The sequence below is a fragment of the Patagioenas fasciata genome, unplaced genomic scaffold (assembly GCF_037038585.1).
Source record: "Patagioenas fasciata isolate bPatFas1 unplaced genomic scaffold, bPatFas1.hap1 Unplaced_158, whole genome shotgun sequence".
NCBI classification, from domain to species: Eukaryota; Metazoa; Chordata; class Aves; order Columbiformes; family Columbidae; genus Patagioenas; species Patagioenas fasciata.
In genome coordinates this window covers 149,555-172,283 of record NW_027288575.1, presented here as the reverse complement: position 1 = coordinate 172,283, position 22,729 = coordinate 149,555, and the positions used below count along the sequence as shown (strand labels likewise).

General features: G+C 54.5%; 2 long non-coding RNA genes across 2 annotated transcripts; both read left to right on the top strand.

The window, feature by feature from the left end:
* Positions 1 to 2,407: 2,407 nt before the first annotated feature.
* On the top strand, positions 2,408 to 5,755 carry LOC139826769 (uncharacterized). Its single transcript, XR_011736905.1, has 2 exons — positions 2,408 to 2,543; positions 4,491 to 5,755. It is a non-coding gene; the product is annotated as an uncharacterized lncRNA (long non-coding RNA).
* A 6,827-nt stretch (positions 5,756 to 12,582) lies between these two features.
* LOC139826771 (uncharacterized) lies at positions 12,583 to 15,925 on the top strand. The gene is made up of 2 exons (XR_011736907.1): positions 12,583 to 12,713; positions 14,661 to 15,925. It is a non-coding gene; the product is annotated as an uncharacterized lncRNA (long non-coding RNA).
* Positions 15,926 to 22,729: the final 6,804 nt, after the last annotated feature.

The following is a 22,729-nucleotide window of genomic DNA, read 5'->3' as shown; positions in this document are numbered from 1 at the left end:
GCGTGCGGCAGAGGAGCAGGAGGCGACAGCCGGCCGGGGGCAGATGCCGGGTGCGTCCCCAGCTCGCCAGAGCTCCCCCCGAGCCTCCTCCCGCGGCCCCGCTCGCCCCGTGCAGCCGCTCCCAGCTCCGGCAGCTCCTGCGAGCCCGTCCCGTGTTCCTGGGCCGCTCCCAAGCCCCGTCGTGAAGGCGGCAAGCCGGCCCTCGGCACCTCTCCGGTGGCCCCTGCGGAAGGAGCAGGCTGGGGCAGGGGTGAGCTACGGTGCTAACGGCCGCTGCTTCTTCTCTCCCTCTCCCAGAGGCCGCGCTGAGGATGTGGCCGTTCGCTCCCAGCCCGGGGGATGCCGTTGGCTGCGCCCGCCTCGGGCTGGCGAGGCTCGTCTGGCAGCGTGGCGGGAGCAGGGACAGGGGAGCACGTCCCGTGCGTGGGCGGGGGCTGCTGCTGCTGGAGCCAGAGAGGTTGGGGAGAGGTAAAGAGGAAGAAATGCGGGGCCGTCGGCCCAACGTCCGCTTCCTGCGGCGGGCGAGAGAGCGAGCCCCTCTCTCCGGGTGGCGAAGGCTCCCTCTGCGCGGCGTGCGGCGGGCCGGGGGCCAACGTGCGCGGCAGGGTCCGTGCGCGTATCCTGGAGCGGGACGGCTGCCTGGCGAGCGAGCCAGCGAGGCTCCATGTCCCCGAAGCCTCGTCTCGTAGGAGCCCTGACACCCCACCGTGTTCTCCTAGGCTGAGGACGGCCGAGCGCCCCGAGTTACCGGAGAGGAAGGGAGGAGAGAAGGAGACGGGAGCGTCTGAGCTGTTAGAAGCCTCCTGGCAGCCACCGAAAGCGAGAGCCGCTGTGAGTCCCTGGCCCTCGGGGCCTCGTCCCCGGCTTGTGTGTCCTGGTGCCTCCCTGCCCCTCCGTCTCCTTTTTCCCCACGCTTTCTCTGGCCCGTTCTTTTCCCTGCCATTAGTTTCCTCTCTGTGTCTGTATGTGCTGCTCTGTCTCTTTCCTTCCTCCCTCCCTTCGCCGTCTCTCTCTCTGTGCCTTTGTCGTGCTCGGCGTTGCCGGCTTTCTTCATTCCGTACGGCACTGTTCCCGTCCTCGTTCACGTTCTGAGCCTTTGTGCCGCCCCGTTTTTTTTTCTCTCTTTTTATTTTCTTTTTTCCTGTCCTCCGTCTCTCCGCGGGGCTCCTCATTCCTCTCTTTCTTCCTCCAAGCCCCTGTGTTCCCCGCGGTCTCTCGCTCTGCCATCGTTTTTGCCTGTTGCCCTCTCTCTTGCTTCCCGTTGATAGGAGGAACAAAAATCTTGTAGAAAGCCCTTGGCATAAGGCAGCAAGACCAGGCCTAACGGAACAGAAACCTAACAGAGAAACACTAGCTCTGTAGGGACTGGAGGTGGGGCAAAGCGGGATGTCGTTGGCTCGCAGGCTGGGAAAATGGGACGTTCCACTAAATGGAGAAGGAGCTACTTGAGTAGCAGCACAAAATGACAGTGGGCGTGCTCAAGACATGAGGTCGAGGAGCCAACACCGGGGCAGGGGGCACCGGGCTGCAGGGGCACCGGGGACCGCTGGAGACCCTTGATGGACACTGGCATACCAGAGATGGACTGCCAGCGAAGGGTGGGGTTATGGAAAGAACTTCTGTTTAATGCACTAACTAAGCGGTAGAAGCAAATGAATATGCAATAGGTGTATGTAAAGAATACCAAGAAGCGTGAACCACACGTACGCTCAAATACAGGGGCCATCCTCTGAGCGTGCGGTGCGCTGTATTGAAATTGCCCGCCGTTCAACACTTTCAGAACAGCGTTAGAGAGTCTTTTTTGCCGACTTTTTGGTATCTCTCCGCGTCCCGTGGTTCCTCGCCGTGTCCCCGTGTCCCGCTCCCTGCCCGTGGTCGCGTTCCTCTCTGTCCCGTTGACCGTGCCGGGTTTTTTTCCTCCGTCTCCGCGCCGCTGCCGCCGCGCCGATTTGTTTCTTTCTGTGCCCTGTTCCTGGTGCTCTTCCGGCCTCTTTTCCTCTGTCCCCGCCGCTGCTTTGATCTCTGCCTTGTTTTTTCAGAGCCCTGTCCCTTTTTTCTCTTCTCGCTTTTGAAGAGAAGCTGCCAAGTTAACGTATACTGCGATGAAGTTATAGAAGGTGTACCCGTCATTAACCAGTTGACATGAGGTAAATGCTTTCTGACCGCCTGCACAATGAGGGGATATTTTTCACCTTTTAGATCCTTCTGCACGACAAGAGGGAGATGGAAGGTTAAGTAACACGTTGTTTAGAAGCTGAGAGCTTAGTTTATATTTGACTAATAATTAACAGATGTATTGTCAGCGAGAAACTAAACAATTATAACTAACATCGTCAAATGAAATAAAGAACGTGGCTTAGCAGTGCTGCTGACTCTGCCGTCCCGTTTCTTTCCCCGTTTCAGCCGGTGAGCCAGCCGGAGGACCCGCTCTGTCCGGCCGCAGGGCCCGTGGAGCCGAGGACTCTCTTGGCGCACCCCGGGGATGTCTCTGGAGAGACTCCTCGTCTCGGTCGGATCGCCGCGGGGACGGACGAGGACCTCTGGTGAGAAGTCTTTCTTCTCTGAAATTTGGGACCGGTCACGTGCTCGCGAACTGTCCGTAAGTCGTGGTACGGAATTTCGGCAGGATAGCGTGGACGGGGTTGCGAGCACCTTAGAGGTATACAGTAGTTGCTGTGGAGTTGTTTGTGCGGCCAGCTTTTGGTGTTGGTTGTTCCCGTGCTCCGTTGTGGTGCAAAGCTGGCTCTGTATGTAGCCGTGAAGCGTACCGTAGTTGGGTTTAATTCTTGGATGTGCCTTGGTTCTGACTATGCACTTGAACACCGAAAACTACAGCAGGAGCTGCTGTGGCTTTAACTTGCAAGGAGTGTGAGCGTTGTGGAGCCATCTGTGTTGCAGAGTGTCCTAATTGCGGTGCTGAGTGTTAGAGAGATTTGAGCTGGGTACCGGAATTGTTTTGTTTTGGAGACGGTGGGATAAACTTGGAGTACAACTTGTGAGGGCGGTGTGTCGTGGGTAGGTTTGAGTATTATCTGTGGAGTACTGCTGTAGGTGTTAATAGTTATTTGCTCGTATTTGTTACAAGATGAGCCGTGTCGTTCCGTGTGACGCGTAATGGGAGGACGGCGTAGTAGCGGTATTCTGAAAAAGAGCCCGTTCGGGTGTATTTTAGCTCACAGGAAAGAGATTGAGGAACCACCTGGTGATAATGTGAATAGAGAAACCTTGATGAAATCTTGTGAGCAGAGGCCATTGTATAAATTGGACAAGGAAGGAAAGCCTGTGCGCAAAGCGCGGTGCTGCACCCGGAAGGAGGCGAACCTGTGAGGAAGAGTGATCGAGAAGGAGGGTTGGAGCGCACCTGTGAGTCAAGAGGGCCCCAGAAAGAAGACACGGGTGGTGGAACCACAGGTCAGGAGAGCTCAAGGAAGGAGAAAGGTGATTGGGGCAGTATGGGTTTTTCTAGCTCACGCGCTAATGGAAACAGTTTGGATAATAAAAGAAATGTATTCAAAACCAATAATTAAAGGCAGGGAATGTTTATATGCTATGTATTGGATAGACCTGAAGGTGTATTTGTTCCTAGAACAAAGGTGAAGTTACAATGGTAATTAACTGAAGATGTGAATTTCCAGATTGCATTGGCAACATACGCAGGGAACATATCAGTTTATTACCCTCAACATAAACTGTGGGCTGAAATTGGTAATTTACCGTTGTATGGCAAGTGCTGCTGTCAGCAACGACAAGACTGAATTTACCGATGCCTCTGGTTGCTCACGTAAAGTTGTAATTACATGGCTAAACTCAGATACCCAGTGTTGCAAACACAAGGTAGAAAAAGGAGACCAAGGGTCAAACAAGTTCTTGAGCTGACAGCTGTTAGGATCGCTTTTGAGTGTTCTGTAATGAGCCTTTGAATGTTGTAACTGACTCATTATGCAGCTGGCATACTTAACCGCCTGGAAGCTTCTTTTCTTAAGGAAGAGGATGATCCTCTTTTGATGGCTGGATTGAGAATGCTATGGTTCCTAATAAATCATAGGCGTCATGGTTTTTATGCAGCGCACATCCGCTCTCGCGCTGCCCTTCCAGGACCTCTTGCGGAAGGCAATAGGAGGGCCGATGCACGAGCTGTGCCGCTTACTGTGCCTAAAGCCTTGGAGCAAGCTAAATTATCACATCAACTCTTTCACCAGAATGCAAAGTCGTTAAAACGACAATTTCAAATTACAACGGATCAGGCCAGGAGCGTTCTTATGTCCTGCCCTGATTGCCAACAGTCGGCACCCGTGCCATCCAAAGAGGGTGTTAATCCAGGAGGGATTACTGACAAGTACGGCCAGCTGATGTAACGCGTTGTTCTGAATTGGGTAAATACGTATGTGTTTCTGTAGACGCTCATTCCAGATTTCTCGTTGCGGCTGCACGCACTGGTGAAAGAGCACGGGACGTCTGTAAACAGTGGTTGGCGTGTTTTGCTGTTTCAGGAGTTCCAGGATATGTAAAACCAGAGGAAAGCGGAACGCACGCTGGATTAGAGGAGCGATCCCCCGAGTGCCCAGCGCGCCGTAATAAAAGTGCCTGCTTTTTAACACTTTCAAAACAGTGTTAAAGAGTCTGTTTGCCGACTTTTCGGTATCGTTTTCTGGCGACGAGGATGGGATAATCTGCCTGACCTCCCGTGGACCCCAGGATCTCTGGGACCTTGTGCCGGCACCGGGGAATTCCCGGAAGGGATCACGGATCCTCGGGCCAGCTCGGGACGTGGGTAAAACCCCATCAATGAGATAAGGCACTTTCATAGTCTGGTTTGTTTGCAGGCTGCCTGCGCGAGACGTGGGCGACACCAGCGCGTTGGGTCTGCGCGTTTTGGTAAATTGGGTAAATTAAAAAGAAATAAAAAACCAAAGAGGAAAATGAGAAAACAATAAATAAAAGAGAAAAACGAGGGAATAGTAATTTGGTAAAGGTACCTTTAGTGATTTTGCTGTTTGTGCCTTAGCAATTGTATGATTGTTTGTGTCTTTAGTGATTTGTTGTTGTTGTTACTTGTGTCTTGGGTGATTTTGTAGTCCAATACTTATGGTTCACCAATTGTCTGTTATTGTGATTGTGAAATAGGTAGTGGACAATGGACAGGAGCGATTCGGAAGAAATCCCCCCCGGGCTGTGTTTTGTGACATTGGAAAAGGATCGTTTGACTCCCTAGGGAACAGCAACCAGGGAATATTGTAATTAATGGTGGCCACTGTAAATAATATTAATATGCTGCACAGGTCTGGGTGGGTATACCCGAGATGTGTAGTATAGTAATGCACTACATGTAATATATAATGAGATATGTTTTAAATCATATATTGTCTATTATATAATGCATATTACACAATACAAAATGTTACATACGCATTGTATTTGAAAAAGGACAATCAGGGAAAGAAATTGAAACCAGTAAAAGGTTTGTTGACGAACAGATATTGGTGTAGAATACACAGAGAACATTAGATCAGGATTGTCCCTTGGTGAATGCAGGGTGGCATCCTGATGTCCTTATATCGGGGGACAGGCTGAATTGGTATGGACAGTGCATTTTATACGGGATTGGACACGCTGTGCCTAAAGCTGTAAATACGCCAAAGCCTTCTGAGATAAAACAGGATCGTCTGTGCCTCATTTGCTACACCCCTTTATCTGTTTCCCAAATTACGATTTAGACTGTATTTACCATTGTAAAAATAAAGCTTTCCCCCTTTAATTTTTGTCATGTATTGTAATTCATAGAGATATTGGAGCCCGTCCTACCTAAACTGTAGAAAAGACAGCAGCCATGTGTATTTTTAAATAAAGATTAAATCAAGTCTGCTAGCCCATTATCTCTAAGCGTTCTACTGTGATCACCTCCCTCCCAAGGTTTTGTGTCTATTGTATCAGGGCCTGACACCCACGGCCACAGTGGATGAATCGCCATGGGCACAGCACCAGGACCCGCTTGTTGGTGTCCAGGGTATCCACTCCAGCAGACACTGTTAGTAAAAGAGCACATCATGAAACTGGAGAACCATCTAATTGTGTCATTATACACATTCACTGCTCTTTTTTCTGCTTTATACCCCTGGTAGCTTTTTAAAATGGCACAGTTTGAAAAGGATTTCTGTTTTGGCCCTGCACACGGAGGCTGATTTTCCTTTTCTAGGGCCTTCCACCCGGTTCACCGCACCCGTGTGATCACTGCGCTGCACGTGGGCAAAATCAGCTGTGCCCTGTGTTTCTCCCGTAAAATAGTAAGAACGCTAATACAATCGTGCCAGGAACTACCTTCACTGTGAATATTTGAAGGAACCCACTGCTAATGTATTGTTAATGGGTACTTGCATTGTGGATTAGATGCAACAAAAATCCATACTTTCTTTTATCCTTTGCTGTACAGGAGGTGGTTGAACTTTTCTATAGCAGATTCAATCACCTGTTGTAAAGCGAGATGGTTGTCTCCTGTGAGGAAGCAGGGTAGATTTACCCATGCTCTATAAGCACCATGGATGAGCTATATAGAGTAACAGCTTAAAAACAAACCAACCAGCAACAAGAAGCTAACGATCAAAACAGCAAAAGGAAAAAAACCCCAAACAAACCAACCCAAAAGCGCAGAGGCTCCTGAACGCCCCCTCTCAGTGCTGTGATGTCCGTTTCCAGGGAGCCCGTGGGGTGTCCCCACAACCGCAGACACAGGTGACCCGGCTGGGTGGTGCCAGCAGAGAACAGTTGGTGTGACCCAGCCCGCTGCGCTGCCCTGGGAAAGCCGGGGACAAAGGGCCGGGCCGGGGCATGGGGAGGTTGGTTCCAGCTCACGGATCAACTCACAGCGACTGCGGAAACAGCCCCGAGCCGGGACGGGCCCGGCCGTGTGCTCCTGTCTCCCCGCCGCGGGGGTCCTGGCTCTGGACATCGTTGCACAGGATCGTTTGAGAACCGTTCCTGAAGGATGCGCAGCGCCCAGAGCAGCAGCGCCTGCCCGGCTGCTGCTCAGCCGAGGGTAAGGGCTGGAACTGACCCTGTAGCAGCAGCAGAGCTGCCACAGCTGCGGGCGAGCCGAGTTACTGCTGCAGACAAGACACGGGGCACAGGGAGAGGCAATGTATTTTATTAGGATAGAAGGCATCTTTAGGAAAAAAAAACATTTTAGCAATGTCGGGCTATTATCTTTTATCAGTGTGTCTGCCATGTGCGCGGCTCTGGGAAAGCGCGTTCGGGGAGCTCGGGCTGCCCACGGGTCAAGAAAAAGCGCCCGCGCTGCGGGGCCCGGGGGCGCTGCGTGACCGCGCTCGGTGCTGCCGTCTGGTGGCCACAGCCCGGAACTGCAGCTGGGGAGCGGCGCCCGGTGCCCGTGCCGCGGGTAAGAGGGGGGCGCTGCCGCTGCGACCGAGGTCGTGCCCGTCAGAAAGGGGGGGCAGCGGTCGGACGAGCCGCCGGGAAAAAAAGAGGCGCCCGGCTCTCCCGGGGCGGCCCCGCTGCGAGGGGAACGGGCGAGGCGGCAGCAGGAGGAGGCGGCGTCTCCTCAGTCCCGGGCACAGGGGAGAGAAACCTGCCGGCTGGAGCTCCTTACGGCTCTCTCTGTTCACAATGAATTTAAGGGTAGGTGACCACCCGCCCCCCTTGTCAGCATAAAGCAAAGGAGCGCGGTTTGTTGTTTCCTTTCAAACGCGGCTGCTGGAAGCCGCGCGGGCAAAGGGCCGGGGGGGCCCGGCAGGGCGGAGAGCAGACGGGTGAGGGTGCAGAGCGGGCCAATCAGATGGCGCGGGAAGGCTGGGGGGGGGGCGGATCGCTGATAGGCTGCCAAGGCACGTCAATTGCCATTCTGTCCGCCAATCAGATTGCCGGAGGGGCGGGTGTCGGAGGCTCCGTACTGCGCATGAGCAAACTGCGAGTACTGATGGGCCAAGAGAATGATGATTGACTTGTCTTCGGCAGCCAATCGTGTTGCGGAAAGGGGCGGGTGCTGCTCTCTCCCTACTGCGCCTGCCCTCACTGCGAGCTCTGATAGGCGGAGAAAATGGTGATTGACGTGCCTAGGCAGGCTATCATTTTGCCGGAGGGGCGGGCGTTGCGGGCCTCTGGGCGCCGGACGGAGCATCCAATAGGAGGACAGCGTGGTGGGGTGGAAAGCAGCCAATCAGCGCGGGTCCTGGCGAGCGGGTCCGTGGTGTCTCGGGGTGGGTACCGGGAATTAACGGGAACGGGGGTCGGGGCGGCTGTGGAGCGGTTGCTGCAACCGGTACCCGGGGACCTGGAGGCAGTCGGCTCAGGGTAGCCCTTCGTGAGGTCCCCGGAGGCGGCAGAAAGGAAGGAGGCGACAGAAAGGCAGAGGGGGCCTCCCGCCGCGGAGGTCTCCGGGGCGCGGCGGGTGTCGGTGCCCGCGGAGCCCGGCGGGACGGTGGGAGAGTGCGAGGGGAACGGAGCGGCGAAAGAGGCGGCAGGTGAGTGCGGCCGCGGCGAGGGTGACCGTGCCGTTGGAACGGGGGGAGTGGGATGGGCCGGCGCGGTGAGGAGGCGTTCGGTTCAGTTTCCCCCCTGCCCTTACGGCCGAGTTGGCGAAGCCGGTGGGAGGTGTGTGACCCCGAGGGCAGGTGCGCCGAAGGCTTACGGTCTGGAGCCGTGTGTCCCTCCGGGACAGCAGTCGCTCCGGGAGCGGCGCAGCCCCCGTTAGTCGGGGGGAGACGTTTCAAACCAGAGCTAAGGCGCGGTGGCAGGCTCGGTGGCGTGGCGGGTCGGGCGCCGCTTCGGCGGGAGCTCGGGGCGAGGCCCGGCGGGTTCTGTGTCCTGTACGCGCGGCTTTCGTTCCGCGGCTCTCTGTGTGCGTTTTTGTTTCGTTGCGTTTGTTTTCTGGAGTTTATTTTGCGGGGTTCCCGCGAAACGCGGCACGACCGCTCGCCCGGGGCTGCCGCGGCGGTCTCAGTGCTGCCGCCCTGTGGCGAAACTCGGGTACTGCAGCGCACGGCCGGGGGAAGAGGCGCCGTTTGACCCGAAGCGGTCAGAAGTGCCAGAAACCAACGCCAGAACCGGCAGGAGCTGCGGCTTCGCAGTTCTGTCAGCATTGATCTTAGGACTCTGATTTTGATGCTAGTCGTTTTTACTTACATTACGCTACAGTGTTCTGTTTGGTACTGCTAGTGGGTAACAAATAATTGTGCTGTACCACAACGCGAGAGGATAATATTTCATAGACTTATACTGCCAAAGAGTTTGCAAGTGTATTGAAAAGGGGGGAATTCAAGAGAAGCTACCAAGTTAATGTATACTGCGATGAAGTTATAGAAGATGTACCCTTCATTAACCGGTTCACGTGGGGTAAATGCTTTCTGACCGCCTGCACGATGAGGGGATATTTTTCACCTTTTAGATCCTTCTGCATGACAAGAGGGAGACAGAAGATTTAATAACACATTGTTTAGAAGCTGAGAGCTTAGTTTATATTTAACTAATAGATGTGTTGTCAGTGAGAAACTAAACATTTATAACTAACTTCATCAATTATTTCTTAGGTTAGATATATTGTATGTTCAAAATTTAAAACAATTGTAATTAATATGTAGCAACTGTGTGATTATAAGCAATGCAAGAGCATCCAGTCGTGGGAGCACTTGCAGAGGACGACCCCCAGAGCTCCCCAGTGCAGATGAAAGAAACATTGCCTGCTTAACGGTGTAATTGACTCTGCTGTCAAGCTTATTTCTCCGTTTCAGTACGAGCCCATCCCGTGGCCTCACAGGGCTGTGTCCTGTGGCGGTGCTGTGGGGAAGGGGCGAGATGCTTTCCTGCACCGGTGGATGTGTTTGCTTTTATGCTGAGCGTGTCCTAAACGGTGTCAGTTTGTCTTAATGCTGTCTGGCGTTGCTGCAGTTGCTCTGGTTTTTTGAGGATGCCTTGTGTTTTGGGGTGGCCCGTTTCCCTCGAATCCTCCGTTAGCTCAGCTGCTCTCCTGTCCCTTCTTCTGACTAATTCCTCTGCTTTCTCCTGCTCTATTTTTTTCAGAGGCTGAACTCTAATTTGGAATTTCTGTGTTTCTGAGGGGGAGCTGTGAACGCCCGATGCTCAGCAGACCCCCCAGCCCAGGCGGGGAATGGAACCTGGGGAGCAGCGCCCAGGTGGGAGACGCGGCGCCGTCCTCCGTCCCCAGCGTGCGGCAGAGGAGCAGGAGGCGACAGCCGGCCGGGGGCAGATGCCGGGTGCGTCCCCAGCTCGCCAGAGCTCCCCCCGAGCCTCCTCCCGCGGCCCCGCTCGCCCCGTGCAGCCGCTCCCAGCTCCGGCAGCTCCTGCGAGCCCGTCCCGTGTTCCTGGGCCGCTCCCAAGCCCCGTCGTGAAGGCGGCAAGCCGGCCCTCGGCACCTCTCCGGTGGCCCCTGCGGAAGGAGCAGGCTGGGGCAGGGGTGAGCTACGGTGCTAACGGCCGCTGCTTCTTCTCTCCCTCTCCCAGAGGCCGCGCTGAGGATGTGGCCGTTCGCTCCCAGCCCGGGGGATGCCGTTGGCTGCGCCCGCCTCGGGCTGGCGAGGCTCGTCTGGCAGCGTGGCGGGAGAAGGGACAGGGGAGCACGTCCCGTGCGTGGGCGGGGGCTGCTGCTGCTGGAGCCAGAGAGGTTGGGGAGAGGTAAAGAGGAAGAAATGCGGGGCCGTCGGCCCAACGTCCGCTTCCTGCGGCGGGCGAGAGAGCGAGCCCCTCTCTCCGGGTGGCGAAGGCTCCCTCTGCGCGGCGTGCGGCGGGCCGGGGGCCAACGTGCGCGGCAGGGTCCGTGCGCGTATCCTGGAGCGGGACGGCTGCCTGGCGAGCGAGCCAGCGAGGCTCCATGTCCCCGAAGCCTCGTCTCGTAGGAGCCCTGACACCCCACCGTGTTCTCCTAGGCTGAGGACGGCCGAGCGCCCCGAGTTACCGGAGAGGAAGGGAGGAGAGAAGGAGACGGGAGCGTCTGAGCTGTTAGAAGCCTCCTGGCAGCCACCGAAAGCGAGAGCCGCTGTGAGTCCCTGGCCCTCGGGGCCTCGTCCCCGGCTTGTGTGTCCTGGTGCCTCCCTGCCCCTCCGTCTCCTTTTTCCCCACGCTTTCTCTGGCCCGTTCTTTTCCCTGCCATTAGTTTCCTCTCTGTGTCTGTATGTGCTGCTCTGTCTCTTTCCTTCCTCCCTCCCTTCGCCGTCTCTCTCTCTGTGCCTTTGTCGTGCTCGGCGTTGCCGGCTTTCTTCATTCCGTACGGCACTGTTCCCGTCCTCGTTCACGTTCTGAGCCTTTGTGCCGCCCCGTTTTTTTTTCTCTCTTTTTATTTTCTTTTTTCCTGTCCTCCGTCTCTCCGCGGGGCTCCTCATTCCTCTCTTTCTTCCTCCAAGCCCCTGTGTTCCCCGCGGTCTCTCGCTCTGCCATCGTTTTTGCCTGTTGCCCTCTCTCTTGCTTCCCGTTGATAGGAGGAACAAAAATCTTGTAGAAAGCCCTTGGCATAAGGCAGCAAGACCAGGCCTAACGGAACAGAAACCTAACAGAGAAACACTAGCTCTGTAGGGACTGGAGGTGGGGCAAAGCGGGATGTCGTTGGCTCGCAGGCTGGGAAAATGGGACGTTCCACTAAATGGAGAAGGAGCTACTTGAGTAGCAGCACAAAATGACAGTGGGCGTGCTCAAGACATGAGGTCGAGGAGCCAACACCGGGGCAGGGGGCACCGGGCTGCAGGGGCACCGGGGACCGCTGGAGACCCTTGATGGACACTGGCATACCAGAGATGGACTGCCAGCGAAGGGTGGGGTTATGGAAAGAACTTCTGTTTAATGCACTAACTAAGCGGTAGAAGCAAATGAATATGCAATAGGTGTATGTAAAGAATACCAAGAAGCGTGAACCACACGTACGCTCAAATACAGGGGCCATCCTCTGAGCGTGCGGTGCGCTGTATTGAAATTGCCCGCCGTTCAACACTTTCAGAACAGCGTTAGAGAGTCTTTTTTGCCGACTTTTTGGTATCTCTCCGCGTCCCGTGGTTCCTCGCCGTGTCCCCGTGTCCCGCTCCCTGCCCGTGGTCGCGTTCCTCTCTGTCCCGTTGACCGTGCCGGGTTTTTTTCCTCCGTCTCCGCGCCGCTGCCGCCGCGCCGATTTGTTTCTTTCTGTGCCCTGTTCCTGGTGCTCTTCCGGCCTCTTTTCCTCTGTCCCCGCCGCTGCTTTGATCTCTGCCTTGTTTTTTCAGAGCCCTGTCCCTTTTTTCTCTTCTCGCTTTTGAAGAGAAGCTGCCAAGTTAACGTATACTGCGATGAAGTTATAGAAGGTGTACCCGTCATTAACCAGTTGACATGAGGTAAATGCTTTCTGACCGCCTGCACAATGAGGGGATATTTTTCACCTTTTAGATCCTTCTGCACGACAAGAGGGAGATGGAAGGTTAAGTAACACGTTGTTTAGAAGCTGAGAGCTTAGTTTATATTTGACTAATAATTAACAGATGTATTGTCAGCGAGAAACTAAACAATTATAACTAACATCGTCAAATGAAATAAAGAACGTGGCTTAGCAGTGCTGCTGACTCTGCCGTCCCGTTTCTTTCCCCGTTTCAGGCGGTGAGCCAGCCGGAGGACCCGCTCTGTCCGGCCGCAGGGCCCGTGGAGCCGAGGACTCTCTTGGCGCACCCCGGGGATGTCTCTGGAGAGACTCCTCGTCTCGGTCGGATCGCCGCGGGGACGGACGAGGACCTCTGGTGAGAAGTCTTTCTTCTCTGAAATTTGGGACCGGTCACGTGCTCGCGAACTGTCCGTAAGTCGTGGTACGGAATTTCGGCAGGATAGCGTGGACGGGGTTGCGAGCACCTTAGAGGTATACAGTAGTTGCTGTGGAGTTGTTTGTGCGGCCAGCTTTTGGTGTTGGTTGTTCCCGTGCTCCGTTGTGGTGCAAAGCTGGCTCTGTATGTAGCCGTGAAGCGTACCGTAGTTGGGTTTAATTCTTGGATGTGCCTTGGTTCTGACTATGCACTTGAACACCGAAAACTACAGCAGGAGCTGCTGTGGCTTTAACTTGCAAGGAGTGTGAGCGTTGTGGAGCCATCTGTGTTGCAGAGTGTCCTAATTGCGGTGCTGAGTGTTAGAGAGATTTGAGCTGGGTACCGGAATTGTTTTGTTTTGGAGACGGTGGGATAAACTTGGAGTACAACTTGTGAGGGCGGTGTGTCGTGGGTAGGTTTGAGTATTATCTGTGGAGTACTGCTGTAGGTGTTAATAGTTATTTGCTCGTATTTGTTACAAGATGAGCCGTGTCGTTCCGTGTGACGCGTAATGGGAGGACGGCGTAGTAGCGGTATTCTGAAAAAGAGCCCGTTCGGGTGTATTTTAGCTCACAGGAAAGAGATTGAGGAACCACCTGGTGATAATGTGAATAGAGAAACCTTGATGAAATCTTGTGAGCAGAGGCCATTGTATAAATTGGACAAGGAAGGAAAGCCTGTGCGCAAAGCGCGGTGCTGCACCCGGAAGGAGGCGAACCTGTGAGGAAGAGTGATCGAGAAGGAGGGTTGGAGCGCACCTGTGAGTCAAGAGGGCCCCAGAAAGAAGACACGGGTGGTGGAACCACAGGTCAGGAGAGCTCAAGGAAGGAGAAAGGTGATTGGGGCAGTATGGGTTTTTCTAGCTCACGCGCTAATGGAAACAGTTTGGATAATAAAAGAAATGTATTCAAAACCAATAATTAAAGGCAGGGAATGTTTATATGCTATGTATTGGATAGACCTGAAGGTGTATTTGTTCCTAGAACAAAGGTGAAGTTACAATGGTAATTAACTGAAGATGTGAATTTCCAGATTGCATTGGCAACATACGCAGGGAACATATCAGTTTATTACCCTCAACATAAACTGTGGGCTGAAATTGGTAATTTACCGTTGTATGGCAAGTGCTGCTGTCAGCAACGACAAGACTGAATTTACCGATGCCTCTGGTTGCTCACGTAAAGTTGTAATTACATGGCTAAACTCAGATACCCAGTGTTGCAAACACAAGGTAGAAAAAGGAGACCAAGGGTCAAACAAGTTCTTGAGCTGACAGCTGTTAGGATCGCTTTTGAGTGTTCTGTAATGAGCCTTTGAATGTTGTAACTGACTCATTATGCAGCTGGCATACTTAACCGCCTGGAAGCTTCTTTTCTTAAGGAAGAGGATGATCCTCTTTTGATGGCTGGATTGAGAATGCTATGGTTCCTAATAAATCATAGGCGTCATGGTTTTTATGCAGCGCACATCCGCTCTCGCGCTGCCCTTCCAGGACCTCTTGCGGAAGGCAATAGGAGGGCCGATGCACGAGCTGTGCCGCTTACTGTGCCTAAAGCCTTGGAGCAAGCTAAATTATCACATCAACTCTTTCACCAGAATGCAAAGTCGTTAAAACGACAATTTCAAATTACAACGGATCAGGCCAGGAGCGTTCTTATGTCCTGCCCTGATTGCCAACAGTCGGCACCCGTGCCATCCAAAGAGGGTGTTAATCCAGGAGGGATTACTGACAAGTACGGCCAGCTGATGTAACGCGTTGTTCTGAATTGGGTAAATACGTATGTGTTTCTGTAGACGCTCATTCCAGATTTCTCGTTGCGGCTGCACGCACTGGTGAAAGAGCACGGGACGTCTGTAAACAGTGGTTGGCGTGTTTTGCTGTTTCAGGAGTTCCAGGATATGTAAAACCAGAGGAAAGCGGAACGCACGCTGGATTAGAGGAGCGATCCCCCGAGTGCCCAGCGCGCCGTAATAAAAGTGCCTGCTTTTTAACACTTTCAAAACAGTGTTAAAGAGTCTGTTTGCCGACTTTTCGGTATCGTTTTCTGGCGACGAGGATGGGATAATCTGCCTGACCTCCCGTGGACCCCAGGATCTCTGGGACCTTGTGCCGGCACCGGGGAATTCCCGGAAGGGATCACGGATCCTCGGGCCAGCTCGGGACGTGGGTAAAACCCCATCAATGAGATAAGGCACTTTCATAGTCTGGTTTGTTTGCAGGCTGCCTGCGCGAGACGTGGGCGACACCAGCGCGTTGGGTCTGCGCGTTTTGGTAAATTGGGTAAATTAAAAAGAAATAAAAAACCAAAGAGGAAAATGAGAAAACAATAAATAAAAGAGAAAAACGAGGGAATAGTAATTTGGTAAAGGTACCTTTAGTGATTTTGCTGTTTGTGCCTTAGCAATTGTATGATTGTTTGTGTCTTTAGTGATTTGTTGTTGTTGTTACTTGTGTCTTGGGTGATTTTGTAGTCCAATACTTATGGTTCACCAATTGTCTGTTATTGTGATTGTGAAATAGGTAGTGGACAATGGACAGGAGCGATTCGGAAGAAATCCCCCCCGGGCTGTGTTTTGTGACATTGGAAAAGGATCGTTTGACTCCCTAGGGAACAGCAACCAGGGAATATTGTAATTAATGGTGGCCACTGTAAATAATATTAATATGCTGCACAGGTCTGGGTGGGTATACCCGAGATGTGTAGTATAGTAATGCACTACATGTAATATATAATGAGATATGTTTTAAATCATATATTGTCTATTATATAATGCATATTACACAATACAAAATGTTACATACGCATTGTATTTGAAAAAGGACAATCAGGGAAAGAAATTGAAACCAGTAAAAGGTTTGTTGACGAACAGATATTGGTGTAGAATACACAGAGAACATTAGATCAGGATTGTCCCTTGGTGAATGCAGGGTGGCATCCTGATGTCCTTATATCGGGGGACAGGCTGAATTGGTATGGACAGTGCATTTTATACGGGATTGGACACGCTGTGCCTAAAGCTGTAAATACGCCAAAGCCTTCTGAGATAAAACAGGATCGTCTGTGCCTCATTTGCTACACCCCTTTATCTGTTTCCCAAATTACGATTTAGACTGTATTTACCATTGTAAAAATAAAGCTTTCCCCCTTTAATTTTTGTCATGTATTGTAATTCATAGAGATATTGGAGCCCGTCCTACCTAAACTGTAGAAAAGACAGCAGCCATGTGTATTTTTAAATAAAGATTAAATCAAGTCTGCTAGCCCATTATCTCTAAGCGTTCTACTGTGATCACCTCCCTCCCAAGGTTTTGTGTCTATTGTATCAGGGCCTGACACCCACGGCCACAGTGGATGAATCGCCATGGGCACAGCACCAGGACCCGCTTGTTGGTGTCCAGGGTATCCACTCCAGCAGACACTGTTAGTAAAAGAGCACATCATGAAACTGGAGAACCATCTAATTGTGTCATTATACACATTCACTGCTCTTTTTTCTGCTTTATACCCCTGGTAGCTTTTTAAAATGGCACAGTTTGAAAAGGATTTCTGTTTTGGCCCTGCACACGGAGGCTGATTTTCCTTTTCTAGGGCCTTCCACCCGGTTCACCGCACCCGTGTGATCACTGCGCTGCACGTGGGCAAAATCAGCTGTGCCCTGTGTTTCTCCCGTAAAATAGTAAGAACGCTAATACAATCGTGCCAGGAACTACCTTCACTGTGAATATTTGAAGGAACCCACTGCTAATGTATTGTTAATGGGTACTTGCATTGTGGATTAGATGCAACAAAAATCCATACTTTCTTTTATCCTTTGCTGTACAGGAGGTGGTTGAACTTTTCTATAGCAGATTCAATCACCTGTTGTAAAGCGAGATGGTTGTCTCCTGTGAGGAAGCAGGGTAGATTTACCCATGCTCTATAAGCACCATGGATGAGCTATATAGAGTAACAGCTTAAAAACAAACCAACCAGCAACAAGAAGCTAACGATCAAAACAGCAAAAGGAAAAAAACCCCAAACAAACCAACCCAAAAGCGCAGAGGCTCCTGAACGCCCCCTCTCAGTGCTGTGATGTCCGTTTCCAGGGAGCCCGTGGGGTGTCCCCACAACCGCAGACACAGGTGACCCGGCTGGGTGGTGCCAGCAGAGAACAGTTGGTGTGACCCAGCCCGCTGCGCTGCCCTGGGAAAGCCGGGGACAAAGGGCCGGGCCGGGGCATGGGGAGGTTGGTTCCAGCTCACGGATCAACTCACAGCGACTGCGGAAACAGCCCCGAGCCGGGACGGGCCCGGCCGTGTGCTCCTGTCTCCCCGCCGCGGGGGTCCTGGCTCTGGACATCGTTGCACAGGATCGTTTGAGAACCGTTCCTGAAGGATGCGCAGCGCCCAGAGCAGCAGCGCCTGCCCGGCTGCTGCTCAGCCGAGGGTAAGGGCTGGAACTGACCCTGTAGCAGCAGCAGAGCTGCCACAGCTGCGGGCGAGCCGAGTTACTGCTGCAGACAAGACACGGGGCACAGGGAGAGGCAATGTATTTTATTAGGATAGAAGGCATCTTTAGGAAAAAAAAACATTTTAGCAATGTCGGGCTATTATCTTTTATCAGTGTGTCTGCCATGTGCGCGGCTCTGGGAAAGCGCGTTCGGGGAGCTCGGGCTGCCCACGGGTCAAGAAAAAGCGCCCGCGCTGCGGGGCCCGGGGGCGCTGCGTGACCGCGCTCGGTGCTGCCGTCTGGTGGCCACAGCCCGGAACTGCAGCTGGGGAGCGGCGCCCGGTGCCCGTGCCGCGGGTAAGAGGGGGGCGCTGCCGCTGCGACCGAGGTCGTGCCCGTCAGAAAGGGGGGGCAGCGGTCGGACGAGCCGCCGGGAAAAAAAGAGGCGCCCGGCTCTCCCGGGGCGGCCCCGCTGCGAGGGGAACGGGCGAGGCGGCAGCAGGAGGAGGCGGCGTCTCCTCAGTCCCGGGCACAGGGGAGAGAAACCTGCCGGCTGGAGCTCCTTACGGCTCTCTCTGTTCACAATGAATTTAAGGGTAGGTGACCACCCGCCCCCCTTGTCAGCATAAAGCAAAGGAGCGCGGTTTGTTGTTTCCTTTCAAACGCGGCTGCTGGAAGCCGCGCGGGCAAAGGGCGGGGGGGGCCCGGCAGGGCGGAGAGCAGACGGGTGAGGGTGCAGAGCGGGCCAATCAGATGGCGCGGGAAGGCTGGGGGGGGGGCGGATCGCTGATAGGCTGCCAAGGCACGTCAATTGCCATTCTGTCCGCCAATCAGATTGCCGGAGGGGCGGGTGTCGGAGGCTCCGTACTGCGCATGAGCAAACTGCGAGTACTGATGGGCCAAGAGAATGATGATTGACTTGTCTTCGGCAGCCAATCGTGTTGCGGAAAGGGGCGGGTGCTGCTCTCTCCCTACTGCGCCTGCCCTCACTGCGAGCTCTGATAGGCGGAGAAAATGGTGATTGACGTGCCTAGGCAGGCTATCATTTTGCCGGAGGGGCGGGCGTTGCGGGCCTCTGGGCGCCGGACGGAGCATCCAATAGGAGGACAGCGTGGTGGGGTGGAAAGCAGCCAATCAGCGCGGGTCCTGGCGAGCGGGTCCGTGGTGTCTCGGGGTGGGTACCGGGAATTAACGGGAACGGGGGTCGGGGCGGCTGTGGAGCGGTTGCTGCAACCGGTACCCGGGGACCTGGAGGCAGTCGGCTCAGGGTAGCCCTTCGTGAGGTCCCCGGAGGCGGCAGAAAGGAAGGAGGCGACAGAAAGGCAGAGGGGGCCTCCCGCCGCGGAGGTCTCCGGGGCGCGGCGGGTGTCGGTGCCCGCGGAGCCCGGCGGGACGGTGGGAGAGTGCGAGGGGAACGGAGCGGCGAAAGAGGCGGCAGGTGAGTGCGGCCGCGGCGAGGGTGACCGTGCCGTTGGAACGGGGGGAGTGGGATGGGCCGGCGCGGTGAGGAGGCGTTCGGTTCAGTTTCCCCCCTGCCCTTACGGCCGAGTTGGCGAAGCCGGTGGGAGGTGTGTGACCCCGAGGGCAGGTGCGCCGAAGGCTTACGGTCTGGAGCCGTGTGTCCCTCCGGGACAGCAGTCGCTCCGGGAGCGGCGCAGCCCCCGTTAGTCGGGGGGAGACGTTTCAAACCAGAGCTAAGGCGCGGTGGCAGGCTCGGTGGCGTGGCGGGTCGGGCGCCGCTTCGGCGGGAGCTCGGGGCGAGGCCCGGCGGGTTCTGTGTCCTGTACGCGCGGCTTTCGTTCCGCGGCTCTCTGTGTGCGTTTTTGTTTCGTTGCGTTTGTTTTCTGGAGTTTATTTTGCGGGGTTCCCGCGAAACGCGGCACGACCGCTCGCCCGGGGCTGCCGCGGCGGTCTCAGTGCTGCCGCCCTGTGGCGAAACTCGGGTACTGCAGCGCACGGCCGGGGGAAGAGGCGCCGTTTGACCCGAAGCGGTCAGAAGTGCCAGAAACCAACGCCAGAACCGGCAGGAGCTGCGGCTTCGCAGTTCTGTCAGCATTGATCTTAGGACTCTGATTTTGATGCTAGTCGTTTTTACTTACATTACGCTACAGTGTTCTGTTTGGTACTGCTAGTGGGTAACAAATAATTGTGCTGTACCACAACGCGAGAGGATAATATTTCATAGACTTATACTGCCAAAGAGTTTGCAAGTGTATTGAAAAGGGGGGAATTCAAGAGAAGCTACCAAGTTAATGTATACTGCGATGAAGTTATAGAAGATGTACCCTTCATTAACCGGTTCACGTGGGGTAAATGCTTTCTGACCGCCTGCACGATGAGGGGATATTTTTCACCTTTTAGATCCTTCTGCATGACAAGAGGGAGACAGAAGATTTAATAACACATTGTTTAGAAGCTGAGAGCTTAGTTTATATTTAACTAATAGATGTGTTGTCAGTGAGAAACTAAACATTTATAACTAACTTCATCAATTATTTCTTAGGTTAGATATATTGTATGTTCAAAATTTAAAACAATTGTAATTAATATGTAGCAACTGTGTGATTATAAGCAATGCAAGAGCATCCAGTCGTGGGAGCACTTGCAGAGGACGACCCCCAGAGCTCCCCAGTGCAGATGAAAGAAACATTGCCTGCTTAACGGTGTAATTGACTCTGCTGTCAAGCTTATTTCTCCGTTTCAGTACGAGCCCATCCCGTGGCCTCACAGGGCTGTGTCCTGTGGCGGTGCTGTGGGGAAGGGGCGAGATGCTTTCCTGCACCGGTGGATGTGTTTGCTTTTATGCTGAGCGTGTCCTAAACGGTGTCAGTTTGTCTTAATGCTGTCTGGCGTTGCTGCAGTTGCTCTGGTTTTTTGAGGATGCCTTGTGTTTTGGGGTGGCCCGTTTCCCTCGAATCCTCCGTTAGCTCAGCTGCTCTCCTGTCCCTTCTTCTGACTAATTCCTCTGCTTTCTCCTGCTCTATTTTTTTCAGAGGCTGAACTCTAATTTGGAATTTCTGTGTTTCTGAGGGGGAGCTGTGAACGCCCGATGCTCAGCAGACCCCCCAGCCCAGGCGGGGAATGGAACCTGGGGAGCAGCGCCCAGGTGGGAGACGCGGCGCCGTCCTCCGTCCCCAGCGTGCGGCAGAGGAGCAGGAGGCGACAGCCGGCCGGGGGCAGATGCCGGGTGCGTCCCCAGCTCGCCAGAGCTCCCCCCGAGCCTCCTCCCGCGGCCCCGCTCGCCCCGTGCAGCCGCTCCCAGCTCCGGCAGCTCCTGCGAGCCCGTCCCGTGTTCCTGGGCCGCTCCCAAGCCCCGTCGTGAAGGCGGCAAGCCGGCCCTCGGCACCTCTCCGGTGGCCCCTGCGGAAGGAGCAGGCTGGGGCAGGGGTGAGCTACGGTGCTAACGGCCGCTGCTTCTTCTCTCCCTCTCCCAGAGGCCGCGCTGAGGATGTGGCCGTTCGCTCCCAGCCCGGGGGATGCCGTTGGCTGCGCCCGCCTCGGGCTGGCGAGGCTCGTCTGGCAGCGTGGCGGGAGCAGGGACAGGGGAGCACGTCCCGTGCGTGGGCGGGGGCTGCTGCTGCTGGAGCCAGAGAGGTTGGGGAGAGGTAAAGAGGAAGAAATGCGGGGCCGTCGGCCCAACGTCCGCTTCCTGCGGCGGGCGAGAGAGCGAGCCCCTCTCTCCGGGTGGCGAAGGCTCCCTCTGCGCGGCGTGCGGCGGGCCGGGGGCCAACGTGCGCGGCAGGGTCCGTGCGCGTATCCTGGAGCGGGACGGCTGCCTGGCGAGCGAGCCAGCGAGGCTCCATGTCCCCGAAGCCTCGTCTCGTAGGAGCCCTGACACCCCACCGTGTTCTCCTAGGCTGAGGACGGCCGAGCGCCCCGAGTTACCGGAGAGGAAGGGAGGAGAGAAGGAGACGGGAGCGTCTGAGCTGTTAGAAGCCTCCTGGCAGCCACCGAAAGCGAGAGCCGCTGTGAGTCCCTGGCCCTCGGGGCCTCGTCCCCGGCTTGTGTGTCCTGGTGCCTCCCTGCCCCTCCGTCTCCTTTTTCCCCACGCTTTCTCTGGCCCGTTCTTTTCCCTGCCATTAGTTTCCTCTCTGTGTCTGTATGTGCTGCTCTGTCTCTTTCCTTCCTCCCTCCCTTCGCCGTCTCTCTCTCTGTGCCTTTGTCGTGCTCGGCGTTGCCGGCTTTCTTCATTCCGTACGGCACTGTTCCCGTCCTCGTTCACGTTCTGAGCCTTTGTGCCGCCCCGTTTTTTTTTCTCTCTTTTTATTTTCTTTTTTCCTGTCCTCCGTCTCTCCGCGGGGCTCCTCATTCCTCTCTTTCTTCCTCCAAGCCCCTGTGTTCCCCGCGGTCTCTCGCTCTGCCATCGTTTTTGCCTGTTGCCCTCTCTCTTGCTTCCCGTTGATAGGAGGAACAAAAATCTTGTAGAAAGCCCTTGGCATAAGGCAGCAAGACCAGGCCTAACGGAACAGAAACCTAACAGAGAAACACTAGCTCTGTAGGGACTGGAGGTGGGGCAAAGCGGGATGTCGTTGGCTCGCAGGCTGGGAAAATGGGACGTTCCACTAAATGGAGAAGGAGCTACTTGAGTAGCAGCACAAAATGACAGTGGGCGTGCTCAAGACATGAGGTCGAGGAGCCAACACCGGGGCAGGGGGCACCGGGCTGCAGGGGCACCGGGGACCGCTGGAGACCCTTGATGGACACTGGCATACCAGAGATGGACTGCCAGCGAAGGGTGGGGTTATGGAAAGAACTTCTGTTTAATGCACTAACTAAGCGGTAGAAGCAAATGAATATGCAATAGGTGTATGTAAAGAATACCAAGAAGCGTGAACCACACGTACGCTCAAATACAGGGGCCATCCTCTGAGCGTGCGGTGCGCTGTATTGAAATTGCCCGCCGTTCAACACTTTCAGAACAGCGTTAGAGAGTCTTTTTTGCCGACTTTTTGGTATCTCTCCGCGTCCCGTGGTTCCTCGCCGTGTCCCCGTGTCCCGCTCCCTGCCCGTGGTCGCGTTCCTCTCTGTCCCGTTGACCGTGCCGGGTTTTTTTCCTCCGTCTCCGCGCCGCTGCCGCCGCGCCGATTTGTTTCTTTCTGTGCCCTGTTCCTGGTGCTCTTCCGGCCTCTTTTCCTCTGTCCCCGCCGCTGCTTTGATCTCTGCCTTGTTTTTTCAGAGCCCTGTCCCTTTTTTCTCTTCTCGCTTTTGAAGAGAAGCTGCCAAGTTAACGTATACTGCGATGAAGTTATAGAAGGTGTACCCGTCATTAACCAGTTGACATGAGGTAAATGCTTTCTGACCGCCTGCACGATGAGGGGATATTTTTCACCTTTTAGATCCTTCTGCACGACAAGAGGGAGATGGAAGGTTAAGTAACACGTTGTTTAGAAGCTGAGAGCTTAGTTTATATTTGACTAATAATTAACAGATGTATTGTCAGCGAGAAACTAAACAATTATAACTAACATCGTCAAATGAAATAAAGAACGTGGCTTAGCAGTGCTGCTGACTCTGCCGTCCCGTTTC